Raw genomic sequence first — 19,791 nt, forward strand, 5'->3', positions numbered from 1 at the left:
TGAAATAACTTTCTAGGCCCCAGGTGCAGCTGCTTCTGCCCAGGGTGCCACCTCAGCAAACTGACACTTAGGATTCTGGTGTCCCTGAAACCGCTCTGCTTGACCAGGAATGCAGTGAGCATAGCTAGTCAGCCATTCTGCAAGGGCCAAGCCAGCTCTGGGCCTTCTCACTCCAGACAAGCGTGACTGTGTGGCCCTAGTTGATCACCGATGTTTTCTATTTTTCTCTTCCTTGTTCTAGTAATTAATTAATTTATGCATGATGCATTGGGTCTTAGTGCGGCGTGCGGGATCAGTCGCGGCATGTGGGATCTAGTTCCCTGACCAGGGATTGAACCCGGTTCCCCTATGTTGGGACCTTGGAGTCCTAGCCACTGGACCACCAGGGAAGTCCCTCTCTTCCTTGTTCTTTATTCTTTATCCTGTGAAGGCTTCCAGCTGTCCACCCCATTTTGCATTTCTCCGCAAGGAGATTGTCCGCTTCATAAAGTGTTAAATAAAGTTTGTTTGTATCACCTCATTGTCTTCTTTAATCATTTCTTAATAGGTTTTTGCATCGCCATATGTCTTTTTTTCCCACTGGACTGACTTATGGGTTATAATTTGTGTGCTTATGTAAATCGCCTTCATGAGGACAGGTAGTAGGCCTGCTCACCATCATCTTGCTAGGATTTAACACAGTACTTGGCACGTATTAGGTGCACCATAAATATTTGTTGAATGAATGAATAATGTGGAAAAGTGGAATCAGATATAGCTGCTACCTAATTAAGTGCACGTGCAATGCCAATACCAAAGACATCCTAAAAAGCAAAAGGTGTCCTTCAAAGAAGTCATCTAGGGAGGCTGCCTGCTTGTTCCATAGCTGCTGCTCTTAGAAAGGGAGTTTGGAATAGTTTTAAAGAATTGTCTTTGGAAGTATTAGTTTACAAGCCGCATAAGGAAAGCACTTGTTCTTTTGATTAAAAATAAAATCCAGCCTGATGATTCCCTTTATTTTCTCAATGTATTTCCAACTTACAGATATCAAATTCCACTTTCAAAGAGCCACATTTGTCACAGTTGAAGATTTCAAAAGAATGTTATATACGTGAAGGCAGCCTTAAAAGATTTGTTCCTAAGATGTCTTGAGCATTGGCGGGCATTTTTGTAACGAGCGTGTAGTCTTTGAAGGGGCTCATACTCCTGTGGATGTGTGGGCTCTGCTGTTTCTGTGAAAATCTTTGATGAAGTCGCTCTTCATGCCGTAGGATGTCTCACTTTTGCTTCTGGCCATGAGGCGGAGGGATGCATTTTACTCTCAAGTCATTCATTTCATCTTGGTACTTCCCATCCTCCATGGGCAAAATCCATTTTGCAAAATGTGTGTTTTTTTGTTGTTTTTTTTTTTTTAACCAGGAAGGAATGTAATAGGGAATTGAATGAACTATTATCAAGTGTTTTAAATTCCTTAGAAGTTGAGTTCTGTGTTTAGGAAAAGTCCCTGTTAGTGTGAAAGATCACAGAAATGGGACCACATTCTTACACTGAAAAGTATCAGGGATTCTTGCCAAGTTCTGCTGTTCAAGATTATTTATTCAATATTTTTGTTGATTTTTTTTTTTTTTTTTTTTTAGCCGCTGTCACTTAACCTCTTTTGTGGTTGGTGTTGCCCCTTTACCTCCTGATTTTGGAAGGAAATTGCTTTGTCTACTCCCTCTCTCCAACACCTTAAATCAGCATGGATTTTAAGTGGGAGTAACTGAATTTAAAATAACACATCTGGGCTTCCCTGGTGGCGCAGTGGTTAAGAATCTGCCTACCAGTGCAGGGGACACGGGTTCGAGCCCTGGCCGGGAAGATCCCACATGCCGCCGAACAACTAAGCCCATTCGCCACAGCTACTGAGCCTGTGCTCTAGAGCCCGTTCGCCACAACTACTGAAGCCCACGCGCCTAGAGCCTGTGCTCCACAACAAGAGAAGCCACTGCAATGAGAAGCCTGCATACCATAAAAAAGAGTAGCCTCTGCTCACCACAACTAGAGAAAGCCTGCGTGCAGCAATGAAGACCCAATGCAGCCGAAAATAAATAAATAAATTTAAAAAATAAAATAAAATAGCACAGCTACGCCTGTGCTTTTTAATCTCTGGGAATGCTTTTGGTGGTACTGAACCAATAACTTGCCGCTATTGAAGATTATCTTCAAGCAGGACATTTGTCATAGCTTCATTCAGGTCACCATTAGCACTGTGCTTTTTGCTTGTTGACTTTTGCGAAAATGCATTCAGATACTCAGCATGGTGTAGGTGCTCTCAGAATAGTGGACAGCTCTGTCAGCTCACAAGGTGGCCAGCCTTAGCTATGTGGCCAACAAAAGTTCTATTGACCTTTTATTCTCAAGTGTTCTTGTTTTCACCTGAGCAACAGAGATTTGGCTTTCATTTGCTTTTTGTTTGGTTTACTACTTGACAGTAAAGTCTTACATTTTCATATTGCTTCTGTGCTGACAGTATTTACTTATGCAAAAAACATTTTTGTGCCTCCTTATGCAAATATTTTCTGTTCCAGGCAATAATATCAAGATTTGTGAGAGAATGATCTTTTGAATTCTGTCTTTTAAAGATTGGTTCTATGCTAATTATCTTCCTTGGCAGGTCACTGCTTTTTATTAAATAAGGCTCTTAGAAAAAGACCTCTTAATGTTTGTGCAGAAGACTCACTGTGTTCTCGGCTGATCTGCGTGAATCTCAGTGAATCCTGTCTGTGACTGAGTCATAACCTCATACCTGATCAGTGACATTTGTCTGTGTGAGTCCTGGCTAAGCACTCCCTACGACCCGACGGAATTGTCCTCCAGAGGGATTTGAATGCATTTTGATTGAGATGCACTTACATTAGCATTAAGCCCTTTATTATTATTTTTAAAAATAAATCGTCCCATCTTAAGCCAGGGTCATGTCACTGTGTAATGTATTTGATGGGTCTAGTTCTTGTACCCGTCACTTATCAGATTGTTGTGCTGTTTCCTGTGTGGGAAAGAGAATTGCCCTTCTGTGTGAGGTAGTGCCACCTTGGGCCACTATGTTGCTGTGACTCCAGAAAGTCTTAGGAATGACGGCAGTCATGTGCTCAAGTCACCTGTGCTTTCTGGAATGAGTGCTGAAGGGCTGTAAGGTCATGAAAAGTTAATGGAGAATTAATGCCTTGTAAACATAATCCACTACTATTTTAAATAATGACCCACTCAAGTTCAGGCAACACCTATTGAAAGAGTCTAACCTGAGTTGGAACAATTTAAGGCTGGTAAAGAAGGGGTAATAAAGGATTTAGGACTGGCTGTTCATTTAGCTGTGAAGTAAATAGACTGCTCTGCCTGAGAGGTCCTCCTAATCTTCTTCTAAGGAGGAAGCTGAAGGGAGGTTGAATAGTGTGCTCAAAGTCACATACCTGAGCGGTGCCAGAGCTGCGACCCGAACCCAGACCTCTCTGACAGCACCGCTGGTAATCTTCACTCTGCAGTGCTGCCTTCCCCCTGGGAGGGAGGCATCCTGTGTCATAAGAAATAATACAGATTGCTCTTGATTGACGAGATGAGAGAAATTCAGATTTAGAAGATAAAAGCTCGAGTAAGGTATTAATTTATTGAACTACCTGTTCAATTTAATAGAAATCTATCAAGGACCTCCTATGTATAAAGCACTACGCTAGGTACCAGAGTAGGATATCAAGATCACTAACTGTCAGAGCTCGTAAAATATGTATAAACATAACTTTTATACAAGACAGAATTCATTCAGCAAACCTTTTTTTTTTTGGCACTATGGTGTGCCAGGACTGGGCTAGACAGTGAGAATCATGCATCAATTTATCAATTCATCCTATGCTTTTGATCACCTAGTATGTGCCAGGCACTGTTTTAGATGCTGGGAAAATAGTGGAGATCAAAGCAAGCAAAGTCTGTGTTCTCACTGAGTGGGCATTCTCGTGGGAGAGACACAATAAACAAGCAAGAAAAGACCCATTCTGCAGGGAATTAAGCTCTGATGGTGTGCAGAGAGCTGACTACATTAGATTGCAGAGATAAATAAGATTTGATCCTTGCCCTGGAGGAGGTAGACGTGTAAACAGCGAACTACAGTGGAATCAACATGTGCAGTGATTCACATATGAACAAAGTGCTGTGGAGGGAACCTGAGGGGTTACGGTGAGCCGTGTGCTGCCAGGACCGGGTGTGTGTTTAGGATGGCGATTGTGGAGCGGTCTCAAGCATAGGCTAGACAGCGAGAGGCTGACGGTAGGATATGGTCATTCCTCTAGGATTACAGCCCTAGACAAGTGCAGGGGGGAGGTGGCAGGAGGAAGTGGTACTTCTCACAGAGAGAATTATGGAAGGCTTCCTGAATGAGGTGGCATTTCAACTTGGTCTTTAAATATGTAGAGGTGAAGGGGAGGGCATCTCAGGGCCATACTACTGTGAACAAGAGGAAGGATCGAGCTTACTTTGGGAGTGGCGAGACTTATGAGTTAATGGACTGGCTGGAGCATAGGGTGTGTAAGAGCGAAAGCCACTGGGGGCTTAGGTAGACTGGTTTGCTTCAGGTAAGCAGAGGGAACCTGCTATAGGTTTTTTTTTAGTAGACTGACATAGTCACAACCTTAGAAATATTATTCTTGCAGTAGTGTATATGAGAAACTGGAGTGGGGAGAGAGAATACGGTAATTCAGGAGGCTATTGTGATGGCCCTGAGGTACTGGGGATCTGATCTAGGAAGGTGGCCCTGGGGCTGGAGTAGAGAACGTGGGCCAGTCGTACAGGGAGAATAGTAAGGCAGACTGCTGATCAGGTGGGGGCAGTTACAGAGAGGAAGGAAAAAAACTGATTCCAAGGATGTAAGCCCAGGTGACTGAGAGGAAAGGATTTCTATGACAAACTGAGGATGGCAGAAGGAAAAATGTGTTTGAGAGGACAGATAACTTAGATTAGTTTGGGACTTGTGGAGTTAATGGTGCTGGTAGGACCTTGAGGTAAAAGTGTCAGATACGGGCTTCCCTGGTGGTGCAGCGGTTGAGAGTCCGCCTGCCGATTCAGGGGACACGGGTTCGTGCCCCGGTCCGGGAAGATCCCACGTGCCGCGGAGCGGCTGGGCCCGTGAGCCGTGGCCGCTGAGCCTGCGCGTACGGAGCCTGTGCTCCGCAACGGGAGGGGCCACAACAGTGAGAGGCCCGCGTACCGCAAAAAAAAAAAAAAGTGTCAGATACGTACATGAAAAGGAGACTTTAGCTCTGGGTTAGAAGATGTAGATTGGGGAGATAATTAAGTGGTTCTAGTTGTGGAATAGATGACACTGGTCAGGGACTTACTCGTTCAAAGAGAGAAAGGTGGTAAGGATGGAAACTTTAGAAGCATCATAATTTTGGCTATTTATTTCAATTTTTGTTCTTGCACTTTAGTGCTAATAATCTCTTAAACTACACTGTTGGACTTCCAGCTCTTTATTCTCATCTCAGTCCACCATGTTGCTTGAAAAATTGGGCGCCTTGGCCGTATTATCTTGACTCCATTGTAGAATTCAGTTTTAATCTGGGACAACATAAAAAAAACCAGCTTTGTGACCTTATTTGCCATTGAGGTGCTATTGGGAAATTTTTCCATCACATCTTTCAGAGTCTCCTAGAGCAGCTCTTTCACAGTAAGTGATAAGAAACAGCTTGGCTTCCCTGAAGGAGTGTAGATGTTTGTTCCTTATGGAAAATCATATAACTAATCACATTGACATTTTCACCTTGGCTGTTAGGAAGCACAGACTCGAATTCTCTGCTTAACTGTAGTAACTGTTTAGGACTCAGATAGTTCTCCAAATTTGAGTTCTATTCCAATATCTCTTATAGCAGCCACAGTCTTCATTTTCTTCTCTAATTTATGATTGTTTTCCCTTGGTCATGATATTTTAAAAATATGCAGTGGTTCACGAATTTGCATGGCATCCCTGTGCAGGGGCCAGGCTAATCTTCTCTGTATCGTTCCAGTTTTAGTGTATGTGTTGCCCAAGTGAGCACTCCTTGGTCATGATTATTAATTTCCTTCCTTAATACATGCATTTCTCCTAAGCTATCTCAGATTCCTTGTAGAATGAGATGAGGGCTAAATAAATAATGCCACTATGGTGTTCACTATATGAATGAGATATATTGAATACTTAGAATGTTACAGATCAGTACATAAATAGAAGGACTCATCACATTTTAAATTTATATGTTCTTTGTTTTCTATGAACTTTGTCTTAATTGATAGTTTTTAGGCAAATGGTGCATATAATCACAGACTGTAAAACTAAATGAAAAATGATTCAACGTAGGAGCCAAGTTCATGAGTAAATATTTGCACACTGACCCAGTCCACTCTGCCTCTTGATGAGTTATTCATTTCCAGGTGTATGAATCTTTGCAAAAGAATTGGAATTTTTTTGTCAGTCATTCATAAATTTTAATAGTTGGTCCATTTGGAAACCTGGAGTTGATGTCATTAATGGCCTGGGACTAATCACTGGAATTTTAGCTGATATGATCTAGTAATGCTTTTATTTCCCATCAATGTATGCAAACCCTGCCTCAGAAGACTGTGTAGTGTTCACTGTTGAGCAATGAGCAGGTCACTGGTTAGGGAAAAAGAATTGACCTCTTTCCACCAATCATTCTTAGATTCTGTCGTCTAACGAAATATCTTTTCTTTTTTAGGAGGAAACTTTTGCTTTCAGTGATTGGATGAAGAACTAGATTTCTTTATAACAAAAGTCTTTTAAACTAAGATAGCCAAATAATTAAAGGGATATCTGTGATTATCGTATTTGCCCTGTGTAGCCTCCAGCAGAAATTCTACCCCAATTTTAAACTTGACAAAGTGTCATCCTTCCCTCAAACGATCCTGTCAGTTCTTATAAAGTGGGAAAACTGTGAACCTATGCTGATATAAATTTTTTAAAATTTTATTTATTTATTTTTGGCTGCGTTGGATCTTTGTTGCCTCACGCGGGCTTTCTCTAGTTGCGGCGAGCGGGGACTACTCTTCGTTGTGGTGCGCGGGCTTCTCGTTGCGGTGGCTTCTCTTGTTGCGGAGCACGTGGGCTTCAGTAGTTGTGGCACAGGGGCTCAGTAGCTGTGGCTCGCGGGCTCTAGAGTGCAGGCTCAGTTGCTGTGGCACACAGGCTTAGTTGCTCCTTGGCATGTGGGATCTTCCCGGCCCAGGGCTTGAACCCATGTCCCCTGAATTGGCAGGCAGATTCTTAACCACTGTGCCGCGGATTCTTAACCACTGTGCCCCCAGGGAAGCCAGCTGATATACATTTAAGTAGTACAAAAAACTTTGTAGAATCAAGTGCATATTAGATGAGATATTTTTAGGAACTTTGTTTTAAAAATAGTAATTCGTAGATATGTCACTTTTGTCTGTTTCAACTGATGACCTACTTTCTATTTAAATGAAATGTCAAATGTTGACATCAAAATGTCTTTGTGATTCTGTTTGTATAAGGATAAATGAATTCAGTTAAATAACACAGTGGTTTTTACTTATTTAGACCCCATCTCATTCTGCCCAGAGAAATGCAGTTATTCTCAATGTGTCAGTCATGCTTCACGATCTTCTGCACATGTGGAGTTTGCAGTCATGGTAGAGCTGAGGCCTGCTCTTCTGCCTCTTGTCATTGTTAGATTTCTTGGTTTTCATTAGAGCTTCTCAGCCCTCTTCAAACTTACCCTTGTTTATTGTAAAAAAAAAATATCCTTAGGATTTTTATTACATTTAACAGAACCTTCTCTTAGAAGCCGTCGGTTGAATTGCTTTCTGATCTCAGTAGCAAAAATAGTTGTTCTTTCTCTGAGCAACCGGTTTATTTTTACCCCAGGGACACTGAATCTTATAACAGATCATGTTTCCCTCTACATGTTGGCTGCAGCAAAGCTCAGAGTTCCTCCTCCCCCTTAAACGTCTACAACACCTCAATTCTGGCTCTCATTCTACCTTGTGGCTACAGTGACGGGTACGGTTATCTAATCCTACTAGTTTTAAAAGCTGTTTGAAGACAAGGATTCTACTACTTTTGTTTATATTCTTTACAGTGCCGTCACAGTGTCTTGCACCCATTTGGCACTCAGATAATAGCTGTGACTAGGCCATTCAAAAATAGCTTCATGTTGGGCCCTCCATGGTGATAAGATAAGGAGAAAGAAATATGTAGTATGCCAGTGGAGGTTTTGAAATATGCTGAGGGTCAAAGGGTTTGTATGTTTAAAAATATGGCACAATGAAACGGGATGCTCCTAAGGATGAGAAAAGAATGTTGAATATAGGAGCCAACATATGCTGTTTTCCTCTTTGTGTCTTATCTGAATATATTGATGTATCAAAGTTGGGAGCCTGGCCTCTCCAACCTTGCTCCAGTAAGAAAGATCAGTTCTCTTCTCTCACAGAAAAAAGACAAGGAGTTTGTTAGGAGAGGGACAGTTTTACCAGTGAAGGTTTAGAAGTTGCTTTGAGATCCATGCATACAAACAGTGTAGACATACCTACTGTGTAATGCAGATTACATCATCTCTAAATGGTTGTGAGCTGTAGCCAATGATCCATGTATTCAACTGTTATTCTATATGATGAAATTCCAGTACAACTAAAGAATGTGGACGGATCCATGGAGTGAATTGTAATTGTATGTGACATATAGTCAAAACTCTTTAATAGGAAAGTCCATTGAAATGAAAATGAACCTTGTGAACCGAAGGCAAAAAGATCATCAACTTTAGATACATAGTTAGTAACACTTTATTTTATAGTTGAATTTACACAATTTATTTTTGGTGTGTTGAGAAAGGGAAACTTTGTTTTTTATTGTATTTTATTATCATGTTATCATATGTTATTGGTAAGCCTCATGATTCTGATTTTTCTAAAATCTAATCTAAAATTTTAAATGCTTAGAAAAATACTAGGGGAAAGAACTTTTTTCCATTGTATTTCTCTCTCCCTTTCCCTTCTGTGAAAATCAAAGCATAAGGTTTGTTCAAGTGAAACATAAAAAAAGATCTGCCTTACTAGAATTTCATTTTTTAAAAACTTTACTTAGGGTCTTGAAATAGTGTCTTTCTCTGAAGACTATTTAGTTGAAAACATACCTTTGAGGACCCTTTATTGAATTACTGAAATACCATTTTTTTAGCATAATACTGATTATATTATATAGTTTCAAGTTTTCTTTACTTCTAAAACACGTTTACTTCAAATGAAGCTTAAATGGTTGCATTTTTGACATACAAATATGATCTAATTCTGCCAAGTCCAGATGAAAAATCTAGACCTCAGTTTCCTAATTAGTGATAAGGATTATGCTCTATGAAGGTATGCATAAATAATTGAAGGGGTGGCGTGGCATTAAAACCACTCACTCTGAAGTCTGACTGCCTCACAGGGTTGTTGTGAGGATTAAATGAGTTTCTTACTCATGACAAGGATTTAGAAGAGTGTGTCTGGCACAAGTAAGTTCTCTATTGTGTTTGCTATTTTTATTATTGCCATTATATGGCTAAACTATTTATGTAATAAAAATATTTTTCATTGCCTCCAAGAGGATTTGAAGTACTTTTGAAGTGACTGAAAGGGCTTCTGCTCTTAAAAGTTACAAGAAGCTAGAGAGTTCTGGAATTCCCATCTGCCCCCAGTCCTCTTGTGCTCTAAGGTGATCTTACTTAAATTCTGTGGTCCTCCATTTTCTCATCTGTAAGAGGACAGTTCCCTGGTGATGGGTCTCTGTTATTTCTTTAAGTCACAACAATAATGTGATGCTTTGATATTACCTTCTGCTTAAACAAGAAGGTTGAGGTTATATGTGTCAAATTCCTTGATTTGGAGTGGTAGAGTTTTAGAAGTGGAAAGGGCATTAATCAGGTAGTCTGCTCCCTGGGGAACTCATCTCTTCTCTTAGCTTCAATTAGTATTTGAATTTTTTTCTTTTTTAGATTTTACTTTTCTTTTTCTTTTTATCTTACATCTTTTTTTCCAAAGCACTTTTTACATACTTGTAGATACTGTATTTATTATGTTTCTTGTTTGTATTTTTAAAATTTTTTTTTTTTTTTTTTTGCAGTATGCGGGCTTCTCACTGTTGTGGCCTCTCCCCGTTGCGGAGCACAGGCTCCGGACGTGCAGGCTCAGCGGCCATGGCTCACGGGCCTAGCCGCTCCGCGGCATGTGGGATCTTCCCAGACCGGGGCACGAACACATGTCCCCTGCATCGACAGGCGGACTCTCAACCACTGCGCCACCACGGAAGCCCTCTTGTTTGTATTGTATCCCTGCTTGAATGTAAGCTTCGCCATGGCTCACGGGCCCAGCCGCTCTGCGGCATGTGGGATCTTCCCGGACCGGGGCACGAACACATGTCCCCTGCATCGACAGGCGGACTCTCAACCACTGCGCCACCACGGAAGCCCTCTTGTTTGTATTGTATCCCTGCTTGAATGTAAGCTTCACAAGGGCAGGGATCTTTATCTTTTTTTGTTCAAGTGTCTGGTACACAGTAGGTAGCCAGATAGGGGCTCAATAAATATTGTCGGATAAATGAATGAATCTTCAGTTGCCTAGTGGACATTTCTATTAATTGATCACTTCTGATTCTCTTCTGAAACAGCACTCTTTCATGATTTTCTTATTTCCACCAATGAATACTTTCACGTTACCAAGAGCAAAATCCTAGAGGAGTTGGCAGCCGTACCCGAGACAGAGCAAATTAGATGATTTTCAGGGGTATTAAGGCAGCCACTGCCCCCAAGGGTCCAGGTGGAGAAACAGTGACAGTGCATTTTCACACAAGATAGGTGGGCCTGAATCTTCTCAAATGGAACCTTTTGAGCCAGAACTAGAGGTAACTGCTTAATTGCCCAGGAAATTACTAAAGTTACCAAAACTTACTGCTAAAATCATAGCTTCTGTTGGGTTAATGTTGCCCATATGCTTCCTTTGTCATCTAGTTCCATTGGAGATTCCTTGTTGCTTCTCAACAAAGTCCCGAGTCTGCAGCCTGCAGTCCAGTGAACTCCCCAAGAACTTTCCAGTTCTAGATCACACAAGTGCTCCTTGTCTGTTCTCTCCTCAGCTGAGCCTTTTCCTTAGCATCCCCTAAAGCATTCCCATTCCTGCTTTAACGTCCCTCTGTTCATACCATACTGTGTTCATCACGCGCTCGGTTTTCCTCTTTCTTTATCCATCCAAATCTGTCTTTCTTTAATCAACAAGGGACGCTTTTCAGCCCTTACATATGTGAAGCCATCTATATCATGTTTGGGGCTCCTAAATGTTGCATTATTCTTAAATGTTCCATTTGCCTATTTATTGCTTTTGAGGAAAGGGACTAATGGAATAATGGAGTTGGGGGTTAGGGAATGAATCACAAATCACAGCTAAAGCAACACCTGCTAAACTGGAACAAAATTGACTTAGTTTTAAGTGTATTTTCTAGCCTGTGCTGTTTTCAAGGGCTTTAGAAAATGCTAAGATCAAGTCCTTCCTACTTTTTTGGCATTAAAATATCTTAAAAAAAATTAAATTATGTAATTACATCTAGTGATAGCAATGGGCTCAGGTGAATTATCTTTATTTGGAAATATAGAAAATTGGCAGTTGAATTGGCTCTGCGTGTGTGTGTGTGTGTGTGTGTGTGTATGTAATTTTACTGGTTTGTGAAATCAGAAACTAGGAAAGACAAGTCTAACTGGTAGTCATACATACTCCATCCCTTGACCCTTCACCTGGTGGCCATTTTCTTCCCTGCTCAGTTGCACAGTACAGATCTTCCTCGACTTACGATGGAGTTACATCCCTATAAACCCATTGTATCGTTCAATACAGTAAGTTCAAAATATTGTAAGTTGAAAACACGTTTAATACGCCTCACCTGCTGAACATCATAGCTTAGCCCAGCCTTCCTTAAATGTGTTCAGAACACTTACATTATCCTACAGTTGGGAAAAATCATCTAACACAAACACTATTTTATAATAAAGTATTGACTATCTCATGTAAGGTATTGAATGCTGTACTGATAATGAAAAACAGAATGATTGTATGGGAGTGAATGCTGGTAAGTGTATTGGTCGTTTACCCTTTTGATCGTGTGCCTCACTGGGAGCTGCCCAGCATCACGAGAGAGTATGTACTGCCTATCACTAGCATGGGACAAGATCAAAATTCAAAATTCCACATACAGTTTTTACTGAATGCGTATGGCTCCTATACCATCGTAAAGTAGAAAAATTGTAAGTCTAACTATTGTTAAGTCGGGGGACCATCTGTATTCATTTTTCAAGGTCTCAGACGTTGGCTTAAGATTCTCATGCTGTGGTTTGACTCTGGTTATCCAGCCAGGGAATGCATGAAAGTTACCTTCCAAATATGCAAAAGAGTTTCCTTCTATTGCTTGCACTTCAAAGAATATTTTTTTCTTGTTCAGCTCAGATTAGTCTAGACAATGGCATTTTGTGCCCTAAGTAAATCAGCTTTATTCATGTCATTGAAAGAGAATTTTTGCTTGGCTTTCTAATTTTTCAGGCTGATTGAAAAACTCAGTGGGCATACAAAAGACATTAATTTGTTCTTTTTCTTCCAAATCTTGCGCGATTTGTTCTCTTGTTCCATATTGTAAGTCAAGTTAACATTCTCCTCCTTTTCCAGTTGTTCCACGGTTTCAAGTTTTCATTGAATACATTGTATGTTTACTTCTGGATTCTGACATTTTAATTATTAGGCGCATTTGATCACATGTAACTGTAATGATGTTCAGCAGTTCCGCCTGGCTCCCATTTGTGCGTAATGCTGACAGGGTGCCAGGCTGTGGGAGCCCGTGTTGTGTTCTCATAGCCTATCAGTATGGGGAGAGGCAGGGTGTCCCTGTGGTACAGCAGACAGGGTGGTGTCTCCTGCTTACTGTGCAGCTCCAGACAGCAGATGCCTGCTGTTTCAGTCGGAGTTTATTGGTTGGAAAGAACAGAGGCCCTCTCAAATTAAATTAAATAAAATAGAAAAAAACTTGAAGATGTAGGACTTAACAGCCCATCTTGATGACACCAGCGGATCCATTAGGGACTGTGGAACAGGCTAAAAAGTCAGGAGTCGTGATCACGTAGCCTCTTCTCTCGTTCTGCCTTTCCTGCACCTATTTCCTTCTGTTTCGCATGGGCCAACATATTGATACCTGCCAGCACTGACGTGAGCTTTTGGTTTTAGGCCTATGTTAGAGCCTATATTTTTCCAAAGTCAGAGTCTCAAAAGAGACAATTTGATTGGCTTAATTCAGCCTGTGGATCTGTTCCCCCTGGACCCGGCAACCACCCTAGTTCTGTGACCTGTTGCGTTGGGGTGGGGGAGCATTTAACATCAGACCAATCAGGCAGCATTTAGTTGGTATCGCACCTCCTGTGCTGGTTCTTTGTTTCCAATCTAGTCTTGCCTGTTTTCTATCCTTTTTTCTTTTGGTTCCACATTTTGAGCGATTTCCTCACTGTTATAGTACTTTTACTGAATTTTTATTTTGGTAATCATATTGTCAAAAATATTTTTAAAGTTCTTTATTTTTCTCCAGTCGTTTTATTTTCATGTGTCTTGTTCTTGTTTAATGGTTGTAATATCTTGAATCTCTTTGAGTCGTATTAGAGTTAACTTCTTTTTAAAGTGCTCTTCTGTTTCCTGAATTAACTCTTTTTCTTCTCAGTGTCAGTTTTTTTCCCCCCTAAGGTTACTGATTTTCCTTGTAGGCCTGGTTGCCTCTTCATAATTAAGGGTGAAGGACTGGGGAGAGTTTACTACCTTGAAAACATCTATATGTAGAGTCCACGCCCCCCCCCCACCCCAGCCCCTGCCACCTCTCCCTTGAGCAGGAATTGTAAACAGAGCTCAGTGTGTACGTGTGTGTGGGAGTGGGGGGCAGGGCTACTGAGTGGTCCGCTGGCCAGCTTTGCTTCACCCCGAAAATTCCCTGATGAGGAGGATTTACTCTGAGGAACCAAGATTCACAATGGAAACCTCCACAAGCCATCTCTCATTCCCTGCTGCCACGATTGGTTCTGTTCCTTTAGAGATGAACCCCCAGATGTTTGTCATTATACTTGGCCATGCTGCCTGAAGGCTCTGTTAGAGGGTGGGGAGGTGGGGGGGTGCGTGCTAACTGTCATCACTTTATCCCCCTGTTTGCTACCCTGTGTCATCCTCCCCGCTCTGTGATACCTGTTGACTCTGAGCCCGGAGCCTCCCTGGGCTTCTCTTGAGCAGATTGTCTCCTTGGTGGCCCATGGGTGGCAGCTCTCCCCTCACTGTTTCATCTGTCAGCACATTCCCATCTCCTGTTTCGTTTTCCAGAATTTTGTTGCAATCTCTTGTGCATTTAAAATTCTCTTCCAACAAACTCTTTTTCTTTTCTTTTCTTGGTTTTTTTTTTTTTTTAATGTTTATTGGAGTAGAGTTGATTTACAATCTTGTGTTAGTTTCAGGTGTACGGCAAAGTATCAGTTATACATATACATATATCCACTCTCTTTTTAGATTCTTTTCCCATGTAGGCTATTACGGAGTATTGAGTAGAGTTTCCTGTGCTATACAGTAGGTTCTTATTAGTTATCTATTTTATATACAGTAGTGTGTATTTGTCACACCCTTCTGCTTTTTAAACTCATGACTTTGTTGATCAGAAACCTCTTGGTGGCTTTGTAAAATTTTGTGTGTATATATATATATATATATAGTGCATTAATAAGAAATGTTTTGGGGTATAGTTGTTTTACAGTGTTGTTTTAGTTTCTACTGTACAGCGAACTGAATCAGCCATATGTATACATATATGCCCTCTGTTTCGGATTTCCTTCCCAAAACTCATGACTTTGTTGACCAGAAACCTCTTGGTGGCTTTGTAAAATTTTGTGTGTATATATATATATATATATATAGTGCATTAATAAGAAATGTTTTGGGGTATAGTTGTTTTACAGTGTTGTTTTAGTTTCTACTGTACAGCGAACTGAATCAGCCATATGTATACATATATGCCCTCTGTTTCGGATTTCCTTCCCATTTAGGTCACCACAGAGCATTGAGTAGAGTTCCCTGTGCTGTACAGCAGGTTCTCATTAGTTAGCTATTTTATACATAGTAGTGTGTATAAGTCAATCCCAATCTCCCAATTCAGCACCCCCCCCCCACTTTCCCCCCTTGGTGTCCATACGTTTGTTCTCTAGGTCCGTGTCCAGTAAACTCTTTTTCATCTTATAGAATTCTTCTATTTTATTTTTTGGTGCTTTCACTTCATTAGGGATTCAGGTGGGACAACCAGGCTATCAACCATCTTGAAACTGAAACCTCAAAGTTGTTCTTTTACAAAATAGCATTTGGCTTTTATTTTACTTTTTAAAATGAGAGATACATCATACACATACGTATAATAGAATATATGTATAATTTAAAGAAAAGTGATAAAATGAACACTGGTACCTAGTACATAGCTTAAGAAGTGGCATGTCACGTTTTCGGTACCTTAGAAAACCCTGGGTACCCTTCCTTGATTGCATCTTCTTCACCCTCTCTGCCTCCTGTGGTTACCATCGTCCTTCATTTTCAAAGTCATTCCCTTGTCTTATGTATGTTTATCTCCAAACAATATATTGTTTAATTTTAGCTGCTTTGGCTCTTTGAATAAATAGAATCATATAACTTGTATTCTTCTGTACCTTGCTGTTTTACTGAAGATTGTTTTTGAGATTCATCCATGTTTATTCATGAAGCTATATTTTATCTACTTTACTGCTGTATAGCATTGCATTGTAAGAATATACCACATTTAATTATCTTTTCTGCTGCTGATGGACACTTGTGTTGTTTGTGTAACTTTTCACAATTGTGAGAAAGACTGGTATGAACATAGTTCCTGTTGTATATATGCTAGAGTTTCTCTAAATGTATAAACCTAGGAGTGGAATAGCTGGGTCATAGAGTATATGCATATTTAATTTTACTAGGTGATGACAACTCTTTGCCAGAGTGGTTGTACCAGGATAGACTACACTGGTGTGTGCAGTTGCCTTTGGCTTGATGACCTTAGTGTGATCAGATTTCAAATATTTTTGCCTGTTTGGTGGGTGTGCAATCGTATCTTACTGTGTGTTTTTAATTTTCATTTTCCTGATTATTTAATTTTCATTTTCCTGATTATTTAATTTTCATTTTCCTGATTATTAATGAGGTTAAAGATATATTATCATATGGCTATTAACCTTTCATGCTTTCTCTTCTACGAAAGTTTGCCTTGTTTTCCCCATTTTCTCTTATTGACTGGTGGGTGTTCCTTGTATATCCTGAATATATAAGAGTGTGTGTGTATGTGTATCTATAATATGTGATGGAATTAATTTTTTTGTGGGCAGGATCCATTGCATCAGGAGGAAAAGGCAGTATTCATGTCCAGCAGTCAGTTCTCCTGCAGCCGTGATTATAACATTCTCTCTTTTTCTCCATTTATTTGTGGTTAATCTTTGACAAATTGAAAAGTAAGTTTTGGCACTTTAAAATTTTTGGAGTCTTTTTTCCATCCCTCCTCTTAATCCACCTCTATTGTGAAACAATTCTGGTTGAAAAAATATCCTTGACATTCAGTAACTCAGAATGTTTTCTTTGGAGTGTGTACTCTTTAAGTTGGAGTACAGCGCTCATGATGCTTGATGCTAAGAGATCCTAGTGCTTCAATGGTGTCAGACCACAGGGTGGCCAGCACTTGGGGAATAGAGGAGTTGGGAGGTGGATGCTGACCCAGATCACTAATGTATTTTTAACCCAAATCTCTAAAAGTATTTTTCTTGACTCCTCGGTTTACACATTTCTGAAATTTCATGGAAAAGTAAGTTGGCTTTATAAAAAGAGAGCATTAATTACTAGCCATTCTTTTCTCCATTTAACAACGTATCCAGACTTAAGGGACATTTTCTTTTAAGTGGTGATATTTCTATAAATAAAAAACTGTAGAAATGGTTAAAATGGTAAATTTTATGTTATGTATATTTCACTAGAATAATATTTTTTTAAAAACCCCAAGGCTGAAAAAAAAACTTTTTGGAACATTTAGGGCTCTAACGAAGTGCAAAGATGACACTGAAGTAGTTTTTCAGTGCAGAGAAGTCTTTCAGAGGTAACTAGCAATACCTCTTTTACATAAGTTGCTTATTCTTTGTTGTGACTATTCTTTTAAGAAGGTTTACTTTTCGGGGCTTCCCTGGTGGCGCAGTGGTTGAGAGTCCGCCTGCCGATGTAGGGGACACGGGCTCGTGCCTCGGTCCGGGAGAATCCCGCATGCCGCGGAGCGGCTGGGCCCGTGAGCCATGGCCGCTGAGCCTGCGCGTCCGGAGCCTGTGCCCCGCAATGGGAGAGGTCACAGCAGTGAGACGCCCGCGTACCGCAAAAAAAAAAAAAAGGTTCACGTTTTTTGAGTTTTTGTAAATTTCGGAATGAATTTTCAAGGATTGTATTTTCATTTACCTTCTGTTTGTAATCCTAGTGATCACGGCCCCCTTTGCTGCAGCCTCACGGGCCTTCTTTCATTTCTTCTAATCACATCCTTTTCCTTCCTCAGGGCCCTCCCGCTGGTTGTTCTTTTCCCTTTGCCTGCTCTCATTTATTTTATTGTATTATTATTTTAAAAGTGTGGTAAAATATACACCTTTTGGGCTGAATCGCTTCCTGCTGCTACTAAATTCATATGTTGAAACCTGAACTTCCAGTACCCCAGAATGTGACTGTATTTGAAGATAGGGTCTTTAATGATGTAAGTTAAAATGAGGTCATTTTAGGATGGGCCCTAATCCAGTACGATGGGTGTCCTGATGAGACGAGGAGATTGAGGCACAGACAGTTACAGCGCGGAGACCATGTGGAGGCACAGCTAGAAGACAGTATTGATAACCAAAGAGAAAGTTCTCAGAAGAAACCAATCCTGCTCACACCTTGATCTCACACTTCTAGCTCCTGGAATTATCAGAAAATAAATTTCTGTTGTTTAAGACACCCAGTCTATGAACTTTGTTATGGTAGCCCTAACAAACTATAATAATACATAACATAAAATTTACCATATAACCATTTTTAAGTGTAAAGTTCAGTGGCATTCAGTATATTCACATTGTTGTGCAGTCATCCTTACCATCCAACTCTAGAACTTTTGTCTTCTTGCAAAACTGAAACTCTGTACCCTGTTCTCTCTCCCTCCCCAGCCCCTGGCAACCAACTTTTTGCTTTCTGTCTCTGTGAATTTGAATACTGTAGGTCCCTCATATATGTGAAATCGTACAATATTTATTCTGTTTGTGATGGGCTTATTTCACTTGGCATAATATCTCAAGACTCATTCATGTGGTAGCATGTGTCAGAACTTCCTTTGTATGACTAATATTCCATTGTGTGTACCACATTTATTTATACCACATTTTATTTATTGAATGGTCATTTGGGTTGCCTTCACCTTTAGGCTATGGTGAATAATGGTGTTATGAACACAGGTATACAAATATCTCTTTGAGATTCTGCTTTCTTTCGGGTATAAGTCTAGAAGTGGAATTGCTGTATCACGTGGTATTTCTAAAAATTAATAATTAATTTTTAAAATTATTTATTTATTTATTTTTGGCTGCATTGGGTCTTCGTTGCTGCACACGGGCTTTCTCTAGTTGCGGTGAGCGGGGGTACTCTTCGTTGTGGTGCGCGGGCTTGTCATTGTGGTGGCTTCTCTCGTTGCGGAGCATGGGCTCTTGGTGAGTGGGCTCAGTAGTTGTGGCTCGTGGGCTCTAGAGCATAGGCTCAGTAGTTGTGGTGCACTGGTGTAGTTGCTCCGTGGCATGTGGGATCTTCCCGGACCAGGGCTTGAACCCGTGTCCTTTGCATTGGCAGGCAGATTCTTAACCACTGCACCACCACAGAAGTACCCTTAATTTTTTGAGGAACTACTACGTTGTTTTCCATAGCAACTGCACCATTTTACATTCCTATCAGCAGTGCACAGGGTTCCAGTTTCTCCACATCCTTATCAAAATTTGTTATTTTCTGTTTTTTTGTTGTGGGAAGGAGGTGATAAAATATGCCTTTTTAAATATCACTGGGTTAAGTCAAAGAGAGTTGATTCTTAAAGGGTTGTGATGGTGCATTCATCTGCCTCTTGATTCAGGTGTAACACCTTGGCAGCTCACCAGGAAGCATTGGAGTTATTGGTGTGAAAGACCGGCAGCCATTTTTTTTCCCGTTTGGTCCAGGAACTTTGTTTCTGTAATAACTTCGGGTCTGCTTGTGTGACATGGGACAAGCTGTTACAAAGTACAGGCATTTTTCATGACAAAGACTCTGTGAAATAGCTCTTTTGCAGAACTAAAGAGGCTAGCAAGTTTGTTAATGTTTTTCCCCAGGGCAAATTTTCATTTTCCTGTGTTTACAGCTGTGTTTGTTTAAAACACTCATGTACCTAACAATTACAGTCCTGTGAAGAAAACAGCAAGTTAGGCAAATTAGGCTTAAAAAAAATCTCAAGCAGAGGTTGTAGTAAAACACAGGAAGCCTAAGAGATGCACAGGGGCTTCCTCGGGGCATTTTTGAAATCACGGAAGCGTTACATGTTTGACTGTAAATGTTGCATTACAACCACCTGAAAGATTATACTCAAAGAGGTTATGAATATTTATAAATACATCCCTTAAGTTTGTTTGTGTAAATGAAAGTGTTTTGTGGGTTTATATTTTTCATTCCTTGTCC

The 19,791-nt window shown here is 40.5% G+C and overlaps 1 protein-coding gene and 1 non-coding gene across 3 annotated transcripts in view; one reads left to right on the forward strand and one right to left on the reverse strand.

Annotated features, from left to right (window-relative positions):
• Positions 1 to 19,791, forward strand: part of FHIP1A (FHF complex subunit HOOK interacting protein 1A) — a 286,478-nt gene that overhangs the window by 16,464 nt on the left and 250,223 nt on the right. The window lies entirely within an intron of this gene.
• Positions 5,932 to 6,038, reverse strand: LOC112065706 (U6 spliceosomal RNA). The gene has a single exon (XR_002892198.1). It is a non-coding gene; the product is annotated as a U6 spliceosomal RNA (small nuclear RNA).

Source organism: Physeter macrocephalus, chromosome 7 (genome assembly GCF_002837175.3).
Source record: "Physeter macrocephalus isolate SW-GA chromosome 7, ASM283717v5, whole genome shotgun sequence".
NCBI lineage: Eukaryota > Metazoa > Chordata > Mammalia > Artiodactyla > Physeteridae > Physeter > Physeter macrocephalus.